The 17,193-nt window shown below is 42.4% G+C and overlaps 1 long non-coding RNA gene across 2 annotated transcripts in view; it reads right to left on the bottom strand.

Annotated features, from left to right (window-relative positions):
* Positions 1-2,308: 2,308 nt before the first annotated feature.
* LOC310665391 overlaps positions 2,309-17,193 on the bottom strand; it is a 28,689-nt gene continuing 13,804 nt past the window's right edge. Inside the window, exons 1-4 of one of the 2 annotated variants that reach the window (XR_014505452.1) lie at positions 12,489-12,569; positions 11,273-11,345; positions 8,041-8,099; positions 2,309-2,449 (exon numbers count right to left, since the gene is read on the bottom strand). This is a non-coding gene — a long non-coding RNA (uncharacterized lncRNA). Of the gene's footprint in view, positions 2,450-8,040; positions 8,100-11,272; positions 11,346-12,488; positions 12,570-17,193 lie in introns of those variants that run through there. The other variant, XR_014505451.1, reaches the window with a different exon arrangement.

Raw genomic sequence — 17,193 nt, forward strand, 5'->3', positions numbered from 1 at the left:
AAAGACCAATTATTTGATGCTGAATGCTATTGCTCAAATTTCTTTCTGCAAAGTACAATGTATGCTATTATGAGTATGATTCACATGACACTTGTTGCAGCCAGGTATGCTAATGGCCCTTTCTGCTTACAAGACTTTGAGATACTGTCTCTGAATTAGATCTATAGCTAGAACAAAAAGGCAGACGATCAATATGTATTTATTTTCAGAGACATCGTTGAATCTCACAGCTTTGTATTTTATCACTTGAGAAAGGCTATCTTAAGTGATTTTGAAAGAAAGAGGTTTTTTTTAAAAAAAAAAAACTTTAGAAAGCCAATTGCTTCCTTAGGAACTATGTAATAGTTATTTATTTATGGTGTATTTATTTGTTTTATTGTTATTTCATCCTTCATTCAGGACAGTATACTTGGCTCTCCGCCTTTATCCTGACAACCACCCTGTGACTTGGGCTAACCTGAGAGAAAGTGCTTCACCCTGGTCCATGGATGAGTGATGACTTGTGCTCAGGTTTCACTGATTCTAGTCTGGCAAATGCTGAGGGGGTGGGGAGAAGCAGCAGCAAGGTGCTTGAGGACGAAACTGTGTATTCTGTGCACTAAGCCCCTGCAGTCCCTAAGCCAACCTGCTGCCCTCAGGTACAGCGCTGGAGTACAATTCACCTGCCAGGTCAGTTGGCTTCTGTATGTGGAAGTTGGGAACGTCATGTTGTCCTCCACCTCAGGAAGCAAAACATCTTGTGCCAGCCCAGTTGACCATTGTGTGAATCACAGGAACAAACCCCTAGGGGCTGCGTGGGCTTCAGCCCCCCCCCTAAAATATTTGAGGGGGCCGCGGGCCCCACAGTGGATGGGCATTGCCACTCAAATCTTGTGTGTGCACTGCACCATGTGATTGATTATGTGGGGTGGATCTTACCTGAACGCCCCTCCCCCATATTTTATTCAAGTTGGCCCCCTGGTGTAAATCAAATGGAAAATCATTCTCAAGTTACAGCCAATGCAATGGTATGTATGTATGAATCCTCAAATGTAAGTACCCTGGAGCTCAATGGTGCTCTTTCTTCTAGCTAATCAGGATGAGACTGCATAGTGTTTAGAGCAAGAGATGAAGATGCAATAATAGGAATGTGGATGGAACATGCTGGAGCTATAATGAGGTCAAAGGTGATCATGTCCCAAAGTTAAATGTTTTTGTGATCATAAGAAAAACATTGAGTTTGATCCAACTTTGATATAACAAAGACTTTGATTTGTTTCTTTAAGGGCTGCAAAATAGGTTGCAGGTTGAAACCTCCTGAAGTTTCAGAGATGGTTGAGAAAACTGGGTTTTAATGTACAGTGGTACCTTGGTTCTCATACTTAATCCATTCTGGAAGTCTGTTCCAAAACCAAAGCGTTCCAAAACCAAGGCACGCTTTCCCATAGAAAGTAATGCAAAATGGATTAATCTGTTCCAGACTTTGAAAAACAACCCCTAAAATAGCAATTTAACATGAATTTTACTATCTAACGAGACCATTGAACCATAAAATGAAAGCAAAAAACAATGTACTGCAGTCACACAATCAATCAATCAGTAGGTGAATTGGGTTCCACACAGTCACAAAAACGCAAAATAGCAAAAACAGACAGACCTCAGTGTAACACTCAAAATGGAAGTGTGGCACTCAAATAGGAAACATAACATTCAAAACGGATGTGTAACATGCAAAACAGAAGTGTGGCACTCAAGACAGAGCACGTTCAGCTTCCGCAAAAGTTTGCATACCAGAAAGTTTTTACTTTCAGGTTTGCAGTGTTTGGGTTCCAAGTTGTTTGAGTACCAAGGAGTTTGAGAACCAAGGTACGACTGTATTAGGTTGCTGGTAGGAATGGTTTTAATGTGTGAATTTTACCAGAAGTGTTGAAAAATATGTGAACTATGAATGATGGAGAGTACTGATGATTGATTATGGATAAGGTGCCAGGTGAAAACATTTGTATATAACCAGGTCTTTGGCTGATTAAACATCCTATGTATGGCCTTTTAAATGTGTTTGTGGTAGAGTGGTTATTTTGTATTTTGTGTTCTCATTTTCTATTTTTATGTTGTGAACCGCCCTGTGATCTTCGGATGAATTATGGTATACAAATTTAATCAATAAGTTGGCTCTCTTTTTTCTCTCTCTTTTCCTTCTGGGTGGTTTTGTTGTGTATGTAAAGCTCTGTGTTCACTTACAATAGATAAAATTGAATAAAACATCAAATAAAATCCCACAGTAACCACACCTGACCAACTTATTTAGGCTTCATAAACACTTTGGGAAAACACTACTGTGATTTTTAGAACAAAGTTGTCCCCCATTCCTCAAAACAGTGGCAATTCTTTTGCTCCACAGCCTGCAGCAAATCGATGTATTTTCAGTGAAGACTCCCTGCATTTCCCTTGCAGTCTCCTAAATCAGCTCCTTGTGTTTAAAAGGAAAATAAAAACTTTTTTTCTGGGGTAGGCTATATGCCACACAAGTCCTAAAGGAGCACATTCCTCTCTAAAATGAAGGCAGTAAATAAGGCCTATTCCCCCTTACAATCTTAAAAAGACCCTACAAGATTACTCTTCAGAATCTAAAATAAGGCAGTCGATATGTGGGCAGAGGAAGAGGATCCTGCTCTGGAAGACCTCCAGTGAATCCAGAAGTTTTATTTTCTGCATCAGGAAGCTCATAATTTATACTGAACAGGCAGGAGACCTTTCAAAAGTGGTATCAACACTCTTGAAGCTTTCCCCCCTCGGGGCTCTCATTTCTCTTGCTCTCTCATTTTGCCTCCTTGTTTTTTTGAAAAGTTGCTTCCACAACAAGGCCCTTTATCATGGCTGAGGGGCTGCTTTTCCATGATCAGCTGGAAGTGGAATGAAACCAACAGTGTTTCTACACACACATACACCACTTTGAATTGAACTGAAAAGCATTTCAGAACTGTTTAACATATTATAATCTGAGTGGTGAACAAAAATTCAATGTAAAAACAATAAAATGGTATTGTAAAAACAGATTTAAAAAAGAGGAATTCAGGAATAACAGGGTCCAGACTTACAGACCTGGAAAAGCCTGGGCAATAAGCTAAAAACTTACAAAATGTCTGCAACAACAGATGGATGACTTTTAAATATACAGTGGTACCTCGGGTTAAGAACTTAATTCGTTCCGGAGGTCTGTTCTTAACCTGAAACTGTGCTTTACCTGAAGCACCACTTTAGCTAATGGGGCCTCCTGATTCCGCTGCACCGCTGCTGCACGATTTCTGTTCTCATCCTGAAGCAAAGTTCTTAACCCGAGGTAATATATCTGGGTTAGCGAAGACTGTAATCTGAAGTGTATGTAACCCGAGGTACCACTGTACAGAGGTCTCCCCACCTGCCTATGATCAGGGCACATGCGCCCAATGACACGAAAACAGTGCCAAAAGGGGGCAGGGCAGGGCCAGAATGGGTGTAGAATGGGGCAGAGCGGGGGTGGAACAGGGGAGTCCCCACTTGCACGCATCCTGGAATGGAACCCCCATGTAAGTGCGGATTCCCCTGTTTATAATTTTATCCTATCCTTCGTCAAAGAAGTCAAAGGTGTGCAGGGCAATAAACAACAAAAACTAAATTTGATCTATCTCCTGGCATACTGCAAAACCTCAAGGCAGATTACAACAGTTAAAAACAAGTCATGGATAAAAATAACAATTAAAAAACCATAAAAGCAGAAATAATAAGAATAAGAATATACCCATAAACCAGTAAAACCTCACACGAACAAAGACAGTTAAAAGTATCATTGTTGTATAAACTTTTGTTAAATGCTACTTTTATCTCAGGCCAAAATCATTGGTCCTAGTGGGAACACAATTGGGGAGTTCAGATAGGAGAAAAGGCTTGGGGAAAGGTTCACTATAGATCCCTTGCAGCTCAAATCAGAGAATTCTCTCTGCACCGTGAAATTAAGGGAAGTGTGAATATCAAAGAGTGGCTGTATTTTGGTTCACATATTATTTTGGAAAATGTGGACCCAGTAGGTTTTAAATGCAAACTGAAATGAATTTCTCTGCCATCCCTTATTATAGATAATGGGGATGGATCATTTTTTGGTCTCTCTTTTCACTTCTTTGCTTGCTGTACGATCCGTTAGCCTTTGTGCTGTTTAGAGGAAATAGAGAATAATATTCAGTCACTGGGAAAGCACAGCAGCTCTTTTGCTTCCTGTTGTAAAACAGCAAAAGTAGTCTTGTCTCTATTTTAGCATGAATAGAAGAAAAATAGCCTTGCTAATCCCCCATTTATCAAGGAAGACTGAAGAGCAATCATTGAACAAGCTTTGGGATAGCCTTTCCATGCTGTATTTTTTTTGTCTATATTGCAAGTGGTATAATTACAAAAATTGGTGCGGACACACACACACACACACACACACTTGCATTATTGTCACAGTTAGGAAATATTTCAAGCCATCAGAAAAGACACTTGCAGCTCTTTACTGGGGAGATTATTGCAATTCTTAATTTTAGGTTCAATTTAGGTCCACTTTTCAGAGATTCCCCCTCACTGCCTTCAGATCACCTGCTGCTATGGAGCCATGTAGCTGCTATAGAATAAACAACAGCAACAAAATCTAAATAACTTTCAGCAACTACAATTCCATTCTGACCTGCACCTGGAAGGTCACTTACTGATTCATTTGCTTTTAAAATAAAAATTGATTTTCATTTTCTGTGATAAAATAATCCCAAAACAGGGTACAGTATCAATAAAACTCAATGGAATCATAGTCAGCCAACATATAAACTATGAAAAACTGATGTTGGTACATACACAACCAAACAACTATTTACAAAGTGCAACAACACAGATTCAACCGGAAGCCTGAGTGAGTAAGTAGCGGTTTGCACAGCACCCTACCACAGATTACATATGCTTCAGGTTACATATGCTTCAGGTTACAGACTCCGCTAACCCAGAAATAGTGCTTCAGGTTAAGTGCTTTGCTTCAGGATGAGAACAGAAATTGTGCTCCAGCGGTGCGGCGGCAGCAGGAGGCCCCATTAACTAAAGTGGTGCTTCAGGTTAAGAACAGTTTCAGGTTAAGAACGGACCTCCGGAATGAATTAAGTACTTAACCCGAGGTACCACTGTATTGAGCAACCAGGATAAGTCTGTGAAGAGCCATTTGAGGCACAGAGTCAGTATTGCTAGAAATACCAGTTGTTGGGGACCACAAGTAAGAGAGTGTTATTGTGCCCATGTCCTACTTGTGTACTTCCCAGAGGGCATCTGATCCCACAGGATGTTGGACTTGATTGTCCTTTTGTTTGATCCAGCAGCATGGGCATAGTCAAGGGGGGCAGGGAGGGGCAGCTGCCCTCCACCTAATCAAGAAAAATACATAACTAGCTGAGGTTCTGCCTCCTCCCAACAAAAATCCTGGCTAGGCCCATGTCCAGAAGCCCTGTTTTGTCCCTGTGTTGTGTGGTCTTGGCTAAAAGATTCCAGTTCAAATGGACCTAAGTGTGTCTTGCCTCCTTTGTCTCTTGCCTGGTTCTCATCAAGCAATGAAATATGCCTTGTTGTGGGTTGCATTCCTGAATACAACATTTAAAACAATTACATCTACAATTATTAAAGTAATTCAAATGAATAGCTACTTTGTAATGTAATTATTTGCTACAAATGAACATAAATGATTTCAATATATTAAACATTTGTTCGAGCAGCTGTTGAAATCTGTCTTCATTAAAAGTGCCTGTGGGCTAGGCAAACCCCTGGCAGATGGCTATTTATCAACACACCCCACTTTATAATTCTGAGTTTTAATTTCTTTCACCGGTGCCAATTCTTCGTTTTCTTCCCTCAGCCCTATACTAGGTACTAGAGGCAGACATGTTGATTCAGAAGTCTATTGCATTCTTTAAAGAGCTGTACATATGATGTAACTACACTGGAATGGCTTTATTCGTTTGAATGGAACCATTGCAGAGTGCATGGCTTATATAGCCTCTAAATGCAAAAACTTACCTGTGGGCCAAAATAAGAACAAGTCACAGAAAATGTAGATGTATGCTTAGTTTTTAAGAATATTGAGAAATATGGTGGTTTATTTGACAATTTGGCAGAATTTGGAGGAATCAGAAATGGGGCAGGGATTAAGTTAGTTGGAACATGGAAGCAGAAACACAGGACTGTGAAAAGGAGCAGCAGAGAGTGGAAAATATAGACATTATTCCCATGAGTTAATGGTCTATAACCCTTCCCGAGTTTAGATTTTCATACTTTTTGACAGTAACAGACAGATTTTGCCACACCAGGGGTGCAGAACCTGTGTCCCTCCTCTAAATTTGGACTCTAAATGCCATCAGCCCCAGCCAACATGGCCATTGGTTAGACATGATGGGAACTGTAGTCCAGCAGCATCTGAAGGAACACAGATTTCCCATCCCTTTTGCTACAAGTCCACTTACCTTATTTGGTGGGTGGCATTGTGGCCGGACCCTGGACCCCATGATGGTCCAGCCAGGGGATGGAGACTTGCTCCTTCCTTGCCACCACTTACCTATGCCAGTGGCACTGGGCAGGGCCCCACTGACCAATCAGCACTGACAGGGGGTGTGACCACAGGGAATTTAAACCATGGCGCAGCGGGGAGACTGTCCTCTCGGGCCGTTTGCTGGATCCCCCACCCACCGGCCCACTTTTTCTGCTTTGCTACAATACGGCCTTGCTATGGACAAATGTTGGTCACCATATTTTGGGATGGGGCGGAAATTCTTCCACTTGGCAATTGGCTCCATTGGTTTTCGCCTACCTCGTAACAATCGCCACAACTTTGAGAGATAGTCTGGCTTTACCAGATGCCTAAGCCAAACTGCTTGCATCTGTAACCAATAAAGTATTTGAACCCATAAACCAAAATCTGCTTTTTCGTGTGTTTTATTTATCCACCGGGGAACTGCGGGTCATGGGGCCTTGGCACGCAAGAACAGATTCAACACTGAGAAGCATTAACTAAGGCTGTGGAGGTTCCTAGAACCATTTCCTTTACAGAATATTTTTTGTGCAGAGGAGGAACAAGTTCTTCTGGCAGAAACCCTGTTGTGTTAAGTAGCATTTTAATAGGTAAATAATGGTTATTATGGTACAGGAATGAAAAGAAGGAATCTCTAAAGACTGTGGCTTGGGGAAGAAGAGATACAGGGGCCATTAAATGTCTCTGTATAATCTAAGTAACAACTCATTTAAATATTATGTCTTAGCTGCGTGCTGCTTCTTTTATGTTGTTTAACTTTACACCCTCTATATTCATGCAGATGTAAATTTGGCATCTGGATGGAGCTAAGGAAACATAAAAGTATCAAACCACATCTAATTCCCATCCGTCCAGGTTTATACTATAAATAAATTATGCCGCAGACCTCTAAGAAAGAGAGGATGAACAGCCTGCATCAATGCATAAAGAAGTAGCTTGTAAGAATTGAGTGCAATGTGTAAATATTAGCTTCTTTTCTAAATGCAAAAATGTCTAAAGGATGTCCAGAAATTCATCAACTTTGGGGGCAGGCCACTTGCATATATATTTATCAGCATTTAGATATTTGTGGAAATGCTGGTTCAGCCAAAAACCTCACAACTTCTTTCAAGTCATCAGACTTAGTATATCTGTTAGCATTTCCACGGAAGGAGGAACTAAAGTCAATAGCAAAGGTTGGAGCAATGATTCCCGGGCAAGAGCACATTCCTTTTCGTAAAAACCCAACTATCTGTGTCCAAATTAATTAGAAGGTGTTGCAATGGGCAGGCTAATAGTTTTGGATTCTTCTCCTTGGAGCCTAGTTAGGTTGTCACCTGTCAGAGAATGGTAGCAATTCAAGTGGACTGAAAGGGCAATTCACCTTTCTTTATGGAATTACATGGAATTTACTGGGAAAGCAAAGCACTAAGTACATGTGATTGTGTGACTCACCGGAAGTGGCTCACTGCAACAGGTTGGTTTTCCCTGAGCTGCAAAGTGATTTTGAGGATTACCTGATGTTGTAGCAGAGCCAACACTGTCTTTGCTTGAAGGAGCTGTGTGTATGTTTAGCCTGGAAAAAGAGGAGACAGAGGAGATATGATAACCATCTTCAAATATCTAAAGGGCTGTCACATGGAAGATGGCTTCAAATTAGAAGAAAAGATTTAAACTAAACATCAGGAATAACTTTCTGACAGTAAGAGCTATTTGACAGCGGAATGGTCTCCTGGGTCCTGGTTGCTTCAGCTGTGGATCATCCTGGCTCAGATTGGATCTTCTTTATGGGCTTCCCACAGGCATCTGAATGGCCACTGTGAGAACAGAATGATGGACTAAATGGGTCATTGGCTTGATCCAGCAGGCCCTTCTTATGTTCTGAACTAGCTAAGTCTCATTCTGATCTAGGGTGGGTGGTCCTGGGATAAAAAGAGGTGTAGAATTTCACCAACCGTGAGGCTTTAATTGCTAGTTATTGTTGCATTCCGGATGTTATTTTGTTACAGCATTTGGGAATGGTACAATGTGCCTTTGCAATATTAATGTTTTAATGGATTGTTTTATAGGATATTTTAATCTGTATTTTAACAATGCAGTTCAATTGGTTTTATGATTTACAAACCACTTAGAAGAACATTAAGTGGTAGATGAATAAATAATACTGATATGGATAAAAATCTGAATAAATAAATACATAGATTGTATATTACTACTAGGGCTGTGCACCATATCCAACCAAATCTCAGAACCTGAACTGAATTGGGCCAATTTGCTCAGATTGGGTTGAGGCAGCCTTGGATCACTTGAGGTTGGATTGGGTCAACCCAGGGCTGTCAAAGAGGGTTAAATCCTGATTAAACATGTGGTCAGAGGAGAAGAATAAGCGTTTTAAACCCTGATTAAACATATGATTGGAAGCAAGAAAGGGAGAGGCACATGCCATGACTGTACAAGGCTCTAAATAAATTTTGGACTCTGCCCAGACCATCCAGGTTGGATTGGAGCCACTACAAATCGCCATATTTACTCCTGAATTGGATTACATAGATCTTATAAGATAAGCTGCTGGCTGTGAATGCCCTCTCACAATAAAGCATTTAGTCCAAGGATGCGGAATCTCAGGCCCAGGGATGGAATGAGGCTTCCAGGCCTGTCTACCTTGTCCTTGGGGCTCTCCACATACCACACCCCTACCTCCCCACTACCTGCTTCACACCTTGAGTGTTTTTGCCTTGCTGGACAGTGTCTGTGGACTCTCTGATAATGCCTCTTGCTTGTCTGGATGGGAGAGGAGTGTGAGAGTTGTTAGGAGACCCCTATTCCCCTCATGGAGCAGCCATTTCCAGAGTGGCCAGACAACCAATCCCTCTTCCCACGGAACTCTGGAAAGGAAGCTCTGTGAGGGGAATAAGGATCTCCTAAAAACGGGATGCAGGTGGCGCTAGGGAAGCGGGTGGTGCTGTGGTCTAAACCTAGGGCTTGCCGATCAGAAGGTCGGTGGTTCGAATCCCCGCGACGGGGTGAGCTCCTGTTGCTCGGTCCCTGCTCCTGCCAACCTAGCAGTTCGAAAGCACGTCAAAGTGCAAGTGGATAAATAGGTACCGCTCAGGCAAAAAGGTAAACTGCGTTTCCGTGTGCTGCTCTGATTCGCCAGAAGCGGCTTAGTCATGCTGGCCACATGACCCGGAAGCTGTACGCCAGCTCCCTCGGCCAATAAAGCGAGATGAGCGCCGCAACCCCAGAGTCGGCCACGAATGGACCTAATGGTCAGGGGTACCTTTACCTTTGCCTTTTAACAACTCTCAGCACCTTTAGCAAATTACAGTCCCCAGGATTCTTTGGGGAAAGTGGTATGATACTACTTTAAATGTATAGTGCAGATGTGGCCTTACCCATGCTCTTCCCCCACCCAGTCACCTCCCACTTCACTGTGTTTGTTTGCTATGGAAGTCTCCTCCATTGAGCATGCTGTCACAGCTCTGATTTTAAGTGCTGGTAAAAGGTCACTGAAATAAGTCCACCCATAACCAAGCGAGCTAAAGGATATAGCCATTAAAACCAATCATCAAATCACTCCTAGTCCACCCCTGACCCAGCAAGGGGAGCTACTGATTTATAGTCGTTTCTGAAATGCTGTGTTATTTTGTGATAGGTGTGTATATCATGTTTTTGCTAGTTGTTCCTCCGATGTCAGCAATCCACTTGCAAATCTCACTTTCCAAAGGTTTATTACCTGCTCATAAAAATATTCTTTATGCCACAATGAAATTTGGCAGCCGTGCTAGTGAATTGTATAATTTCTTTTTCAGAATAAACAATTATACAGCCAAGCATTCAGATGAAGCCGATTTCTGACACAGACCAATTTCTTTTATCCATTAAATTCAAAGGCAAACTCTTTAGTGTATGGGAGAGTGTGTGCAGTTATCAAACTGTAGCATTCAAAAAAGGATGCCATTGTTCAAGCTGTTTGTTTTTGCTTTATGAGAAAGGATGGTAGTGGTTGTCAAATCATTTTTATAGTATAATAGCAATGTCTAGCCTCAGTTGTGTTTAAGTGTTGACTGAAGGTCAGCAGGTACGAATTTTCAGAAACTACTAAAATGGCATCTTTTGCCTAATTATTAAAACCTAAAGCAGAGGAGGGCAAGCTTTTTCTGTTGAGAGCTACATTCACTCAAGGATAATTGGGGGGCTGTATACCAGCGATAGGGGTCGCGGGTGGCACTGTGGGTTAAACCACAGACCCTAGGGCTTGCTGATCAGAAGGTCAGCGGTTCAAATCCACTGAGCAATGGGGTGAGCTCCCATTGCTCGGTCCCTGCTCCTGCCAACCTAGCAGTTCGAAAGCACGTCAAAGTGCAAGTAGATAAATAGGTACTGCTCCAGCGGGAAGGTAAACGGCGTTTCCGTGCACTGCTCTGGTTCACCACATGACCCGGAAGCTGTACGCCGGCTTCCTCGGCCAGTAAAGCGAGATGAGCGCCGCAACCCCAGAGTCGTCTGCGACTAGACCTAATGGTCAGCAGTCCCTTTACCTTTACCTTTATACCAGTGATGGGTGGCAATGGAACCAAAAGCAAGGGGGACCAGAGGTGGGTGGGAGGGGTCACCTCTATTTCACTCTTTTTGCCATTCCCCTCTCTTTCCTACCCCTTCTTCTCACCCTTTCCCCTTTTTGTTGTCCCACATGACGCTCGGCCCTTGTGACCTAAGATATAGGAGCTATATTGCTGAAAGACTGACCATTCCTGTAGAACAGCAGCTGCTCCTTTGTGTTCCTCAGGATTCAGAGAGACTCAAAAGAGTGATAGTGACGCTGGAAGATATAGCAGAGAACTCACATAGTAAGGGGGTCCCAACGGAATCTGCATGTAGCTGATTGTAAACCATGTTTGCCACACAACCATTCATTTAATCATGGTGTCAAATCTAGAAATGAGGGGAAGGCTTGGAAAGGGAATTTCACCAGTCTGAGCCCCCTCTGAATCAGTCCTATTTCCCTCAGAAGTTTGGCTCATAGGTGCTCAATTCTCTGCTACCACTCCTCCCAGCCACTAGTTCTGCCTGCATCTTTCCAAATTCAAACCTTATTGAGGGAAGAAGCTTTGCAAGTAGCCTAACTTTCAGGCTTAAAGGCTATGAGGAATGGGGCTCCAAAGGTTTCCTCAAGTGTGAGCAGCAGTATCCACTGATACTGCTTCCCAGTGCCAACTGGCTATGGCTATGCTTGCTTGTGATGGCATACAGTAATGCCTAGGGTTCCTGAGAGACTTCCTGGACAGCAGTCCCCTTCAATAATGTGGTGTACTTGTTAAGAGTGCCAGACTAGAGACCAGCGTTCAAATCCCCACTGGGTAACATCCAACTAATCACTGTCTCTCAGCCTAATTAACATCACAGGGGAGAACCATTAATTGTGTGCCACCTTGGGCTCCTTGGAGGGAGGGTGTGATCTAAATGTAATTATTAAATTAATAATAATAATAATAATAATAATAATAATAATAATAATAATAATAATAAACAAGGCAAGCTGGAAAAGGTGAGGCAGCAGTGGATAGGGCTGACTTGGTGTGGATTGGTGGCAATGAGGTGATGTGGCTCTAGCTTCAGATAAAAATACATAATAAAAAGACCCAAAATATGAAATCAATACCGTAATGAACTCTAAGAACATCAGGAAAGCTCTAAGAATGCCTCCCAGAGAGAAAGAGAATAAATACCACTTTCATTAAAGATAATCTATTGTAGCTGTGAGTATGCTTTCTCATGTGACTAATCCTTAATTATCATAAACAGATGTTAAAGCAACATAGATAATCCAAGTTTGCTGTTGAGTCCATTAAGACTCAGTGTGAAAATCCAAAATGTCTAACTTATCTCTAATGTTCGACTTGGATCTTGCCCTTTATGCAGAGGCATGTGTGTCTGTTCTATAGATACGTAAATAAATAAGCACCTCAGCAGCAGGTTTACATTCTGCAAAATGTGAAGTCTGTGGATGTTCCAAAGCATCAGTATGAATTTTACTCTTTACTGTTGTCAGAGCTGGCTCCAGGTCCCAGCTCACAGAGGACCAACGCTAGCCGGTAGTAATGTACAAAAGTCTTTATTGAAGTACAGTTTCCATTTTCAATCCGCAGCGCCCCAGCTCTACGTCTAGGGTTAGATCGGCGAAGCTCCATCTGAATCTCCGCCCCCTGTACACCAGTTTAAGATTCTAGCCTTACTCCACCTCTTCCGTCTCTCCTTTCTCCTCTGGGTTCTGCTACCCCCCGGGGTCCCTTCCTTCCTGGATTCTTCTGACGCTGACGTTGACCCCCCTGACTCCTCCCGCTCTTTTCGGTGGGCTTTGGGACCTGGCTCCCTATCCGGGCTGCCAACTGCGCCGCCCTCCTGTACATTTGAACTTGGCGCGCGCGCCCAGCCTTCAACCTTCCTCTCGACCGTTTCTTCGCTCCCCGATGGAGGCGTGGTCAATCCTGACTCATGTCCTCCCGCTGGCAGTGCGCCGCCTGATCCCGATGCCTGGGACTCCTCCCCCCTACTGCACTCTGGTGTGGACGCTGGTCCTGATTTCCAACTGCTGCTCTCTGAGTCCCCTCTGGCCCCTTCTTCCTGGGGTGTCCCCCTAGGCACCCCCCTTGCCCTGACCATGGGAGCCCCTTTCTGTGAATCTTCCGATTCGCTGGAAAGACTCAGAGACCTCGGACCGCTGTCATCGCTAACATTTCCTTCGGACTCCTCCCCCTCGCTCTCTATTTCCTCCCTTTCCTGTGCCTCTGCTCCTGAACCCCTGACAACTGTACACCAGTAAATGTTGCTAAAGGTCTTCTGGATTGTCCTACATACCTTGTGCCCTTGCCGCTTAACATAACAAATGCACTGTTATGATGTCAGCCTGTGCCAAAGTCTGCACTGATTGACTCAATCCACATCTTCAGCTCACCAGTTTGGATGTTCCTAAAGTTGAGATTGAATCAAAATCTCAAAGGAATTCAATTCTTAACCTGGCAGAATCTCTCCTTTCATTTTTTTACTATTACCCCACTTCAGGAAACAGGCCACCTTGCATGACAATTATTTTACTAACCTATGTCTCCCAGGAGCCTGCCTTGTCTAGACTTTCCTATTTTCCACAGCTCTGTAAGTGAAGACTAGTCCATTAAAAGCATTCAATTTACAACTGTAACACTCAAATTTGGCATTTTGGTGACATATTGGACAAGTCATCTAGGGATGACAAATTAATTTCACTTTAAAATCCAAGCAGAATGGTCCTGAATTAGTGCTTCTATGCATTACTTTATCCAGCACCATTGACTTGTGAATCTATATGCATGGAGTTATAATATACAATATATAGTAATAGATTTTAATTGCATTGGGCCGTGGTGGAAATTGGATTGCTGGCAGATCATCACTGCTGACCTTGTGTAGCTGTGCAGGAGAATGCTAATGCAAGGCCTGCTCATTCAGCAAATCAACAACATGGAGGTTGTATCAAATATCATGAAGCCAGATCAAAATCACATTCTGTGTCCGAATGGCCTTTGTGAGGAACAAAGCCATGTAAATGAAAGCAACTTCTTAGTTTCTTCTTTTTCCTGGTTATGCAGGGCTTTTAGCACATTATGCATTATTCCCCTGTTGTTGTGGTTGCATTTTCAAAACCAGCTCTCCCCTCACCCCACTACCATAGGAGAAAGTTGCCAAAAGGAAGTTAACAAGAGAGCAAGAATATAGTCTCTTTCCCCTACCCTGGGACAAGAGGAATGGCCTGTAAAATATAAACACAACCTCTGGGTTCAACAGGGCACTGAATTCCAGCTGCTGGGGATAAAGCAGTAAGGAAGGGCAAGGACACTGCTTTCGTTCAGACCACAAAACAACTCAGGCTGTAAACCTATGAACACTGACCCCACTGGGCGCAATGGGACTTGCTCCTAAGCATGCATAAGATCAAGGCAGTGAATATACGGTAATTGTGGACTAGTGACTACCCAATTTAAGAATAATGTCTTCAAACTCAAAATCCCATGGAAGCTGGCATTACCTATAGTGGAATTCTTTGCACAACTGAGCACTCACAAGCTGTACATTTTCTGGCCACACTCACATGTTACCACTGGGCACCTCTAAGGAACTATGTGCTCCACCCACCTCTACTGTGGCATAGTTTTGCTATGGTTAAAGTGGCAATTTATTGCTACAGGTTTCTTGACGTTGAAACACATAGTGGAAATATAGAATTACTTGAAGTGCTCTGTTTCTCTGGCACAACACAACACATGCACACACAGTCTTTTAGCAGTAAGGAAAGTAAAAGGGAAATGCATTGAAGAGTGTAGAACAAACAAATGATGGGATGTATAAAAAAACCCCACAAGCAAATCTGGTTGATTGCTTATTGTTGTATAATCTCCTCCTGCAAATAAATCACAATGAATCCTCAAGACCAGACATAGTCTAAACTCCTCAACCAATAAAAAGGTCTGGAGGAGCCCCCATAGTCACCTCTCACATTCATACTGCTTTTAACACTGATTCAATAGATAATTGTGATGGGTCTATCATCTGATAGTATGAGCAGCATTGAAGAATTTACTTAGTCTTTTCTATAGAACACCCTTGAGGTGATTCCCCCCCAACCGCACACAGAGTATGGCAAAATATCACTTTAAAAAACAGGCAACGCAGCCATCACAGGGACAAAAATACCCCTACTACTACATGTGCTGCATCTTCATTTTGTCAGCATCCCTCCACAGAGAGATTTGTAGAAGTCTCCATCCGTGCATTGCCATCCATAACTTCTCCATAGTTCATTGGCCTCAAACATTTTATCGACTTTCACCACTATGTGAATCCCTGGATATTTATTCTGTAAGCCCCCAGGGATCCATTGAAAATAAAATTTATTTTATGGAGCTTTATGACAAAGGTACTTCTGCAGATAAAATCTTTCCGTTACTGCTCAGCTTTTGTTCTCTGTATGGTATGCTTTGCCAACTCACCACCTAAAACCCATTTTAGATTAAGACAGTGGCCATAAAGATACCCGCAGGATGTAAGCACTCATGATTAAATAGGAGGGTGTCTGCTTATTGCCTATCATTTGCTCAAGGGGAAATGTTAGGACAAATTGGAACGGTAGGAAAGATAATGTACAGATGTGGACTTGAAGCCTGAACTCTTTTCTGCACAAGGCACTCTAGTTCCAAAACGCTCCTCCCAGCTCTCCTTTGTAGACTGCACTAAACACCAGGTTTTTCTGATGCTAAAGCTGTTGTAAATTTATCCTGGACTTCCTTGCAGTCACATCACTTATTCATTTCCTTCAAACATATGTCGAAACTGGTGATCACACATTCAAGAGGAACTTTAAAAAAATGCTTAAAATATCATGTTAAAAACAAACAAACCAGAGGCGTACCTCTTGGGAATTATATCGACTGGCATTCCTGCCGCTAGGAAAAAAGTTTTCTTATATGCAGCCGCTGCGGCCAAAATGATTACAGCAAAAAATTGGAAGGGAGAAAAAACTCCCTCAATAAGAGAATGGCAAATAAAATTTTGTGAATATATAGAATCAGCAAGACTTACAGCAGTGGTAAGAGGCCAGTCAGACCCAAAACTGATAGAGGAGTGGACTTGCGTGAAGGAATACATCAAAAAACATTGTTCTGGTATTAATATATCAATATGCAATGAATGAAACTTATAGAGTAAAAAATCAAGAAGAAATGGGTATAAGATGAGATAGTTAAAAATGATACTGATAACACAGCGAAAAGAAGAAAAAAAACAAAGGAAGCCACATATAGGTGGCGGGAAGTCAAAATTTATGTTTAGTTTATATGTTTGTTTTCTTTTTTTGTAATCTAAGTTGAGAGGTGTGTGTATCTATGTATAATAAGTTTGTTTAGTGTTCTGGTTTGTGTTTGTAAGTACAGTGGTACCTCGGGTTAAGTACTTAATTCGTTCCGGAGGTCTGTTCTTAACCTGAAACTGTTCTTAACCTGAAGCACCATTTTAGCTAATGGGGCCTCCTGCTGCTGCCGCACCGCCGGAGCACAATTTCTGTTCTCATCCTGAAGCAAAGTTCTTAACCTGAAGCACTATTTCTCCAGCCATTTAATATGCGCAAAAAGCATATACTAGGATAAAGTGTGTGTGTGTGTGTGTGTGTGTGTGTGTGTGTAAAAAGAGAGAGAGGGGTGGGGAATTAACTAATGCATTGGGAGAAAATTGCTTTGCCAAAAAAGTGCCCAGTGGTACCTCGGGTTAAGTACTTAATTCGTTCCAGAGGTCTGTTCTTAACCTGAAACTGTTCTTAACCTGAAGCACCATTTTAGCTAATGGGGCCTCCTGCTGCTGCCGCGTCGCCGGAACACGATTTCTGTTCTCATCCTGAAGCAAAGTTCTTAACCTGAAGCACTATTTCTGGGTTAGTGGAGTATGTAACCTGAGGCGTATGTAACCTGAAGCGTATGTAACCCGAGGTACCACTGTATTGCATTTATCAATAAAAGTTTAAAAACAAACAAACTGGTGATCACAAGCAAAACGAGAATACCGTACAGAGTGAACATTTGCTAACTGTCCACACACTGTAGCTTCTGGGCTGGAGGGTAAGGGAGAGGGGAACTCAGCAGATAGTT

This window comes from Podarcis tiliguerta (assembly GCF_965153285.1).
Source record: "Podarcis tiliguerta genome assembly, chromosome: 1".
Classification (NCBI taxonomy): Eukaryota; Metazoa; Chordata; class Lepidosauria; order Squamata; family Lacertidae; genus Podarcis; species Podarcis tiliguerta.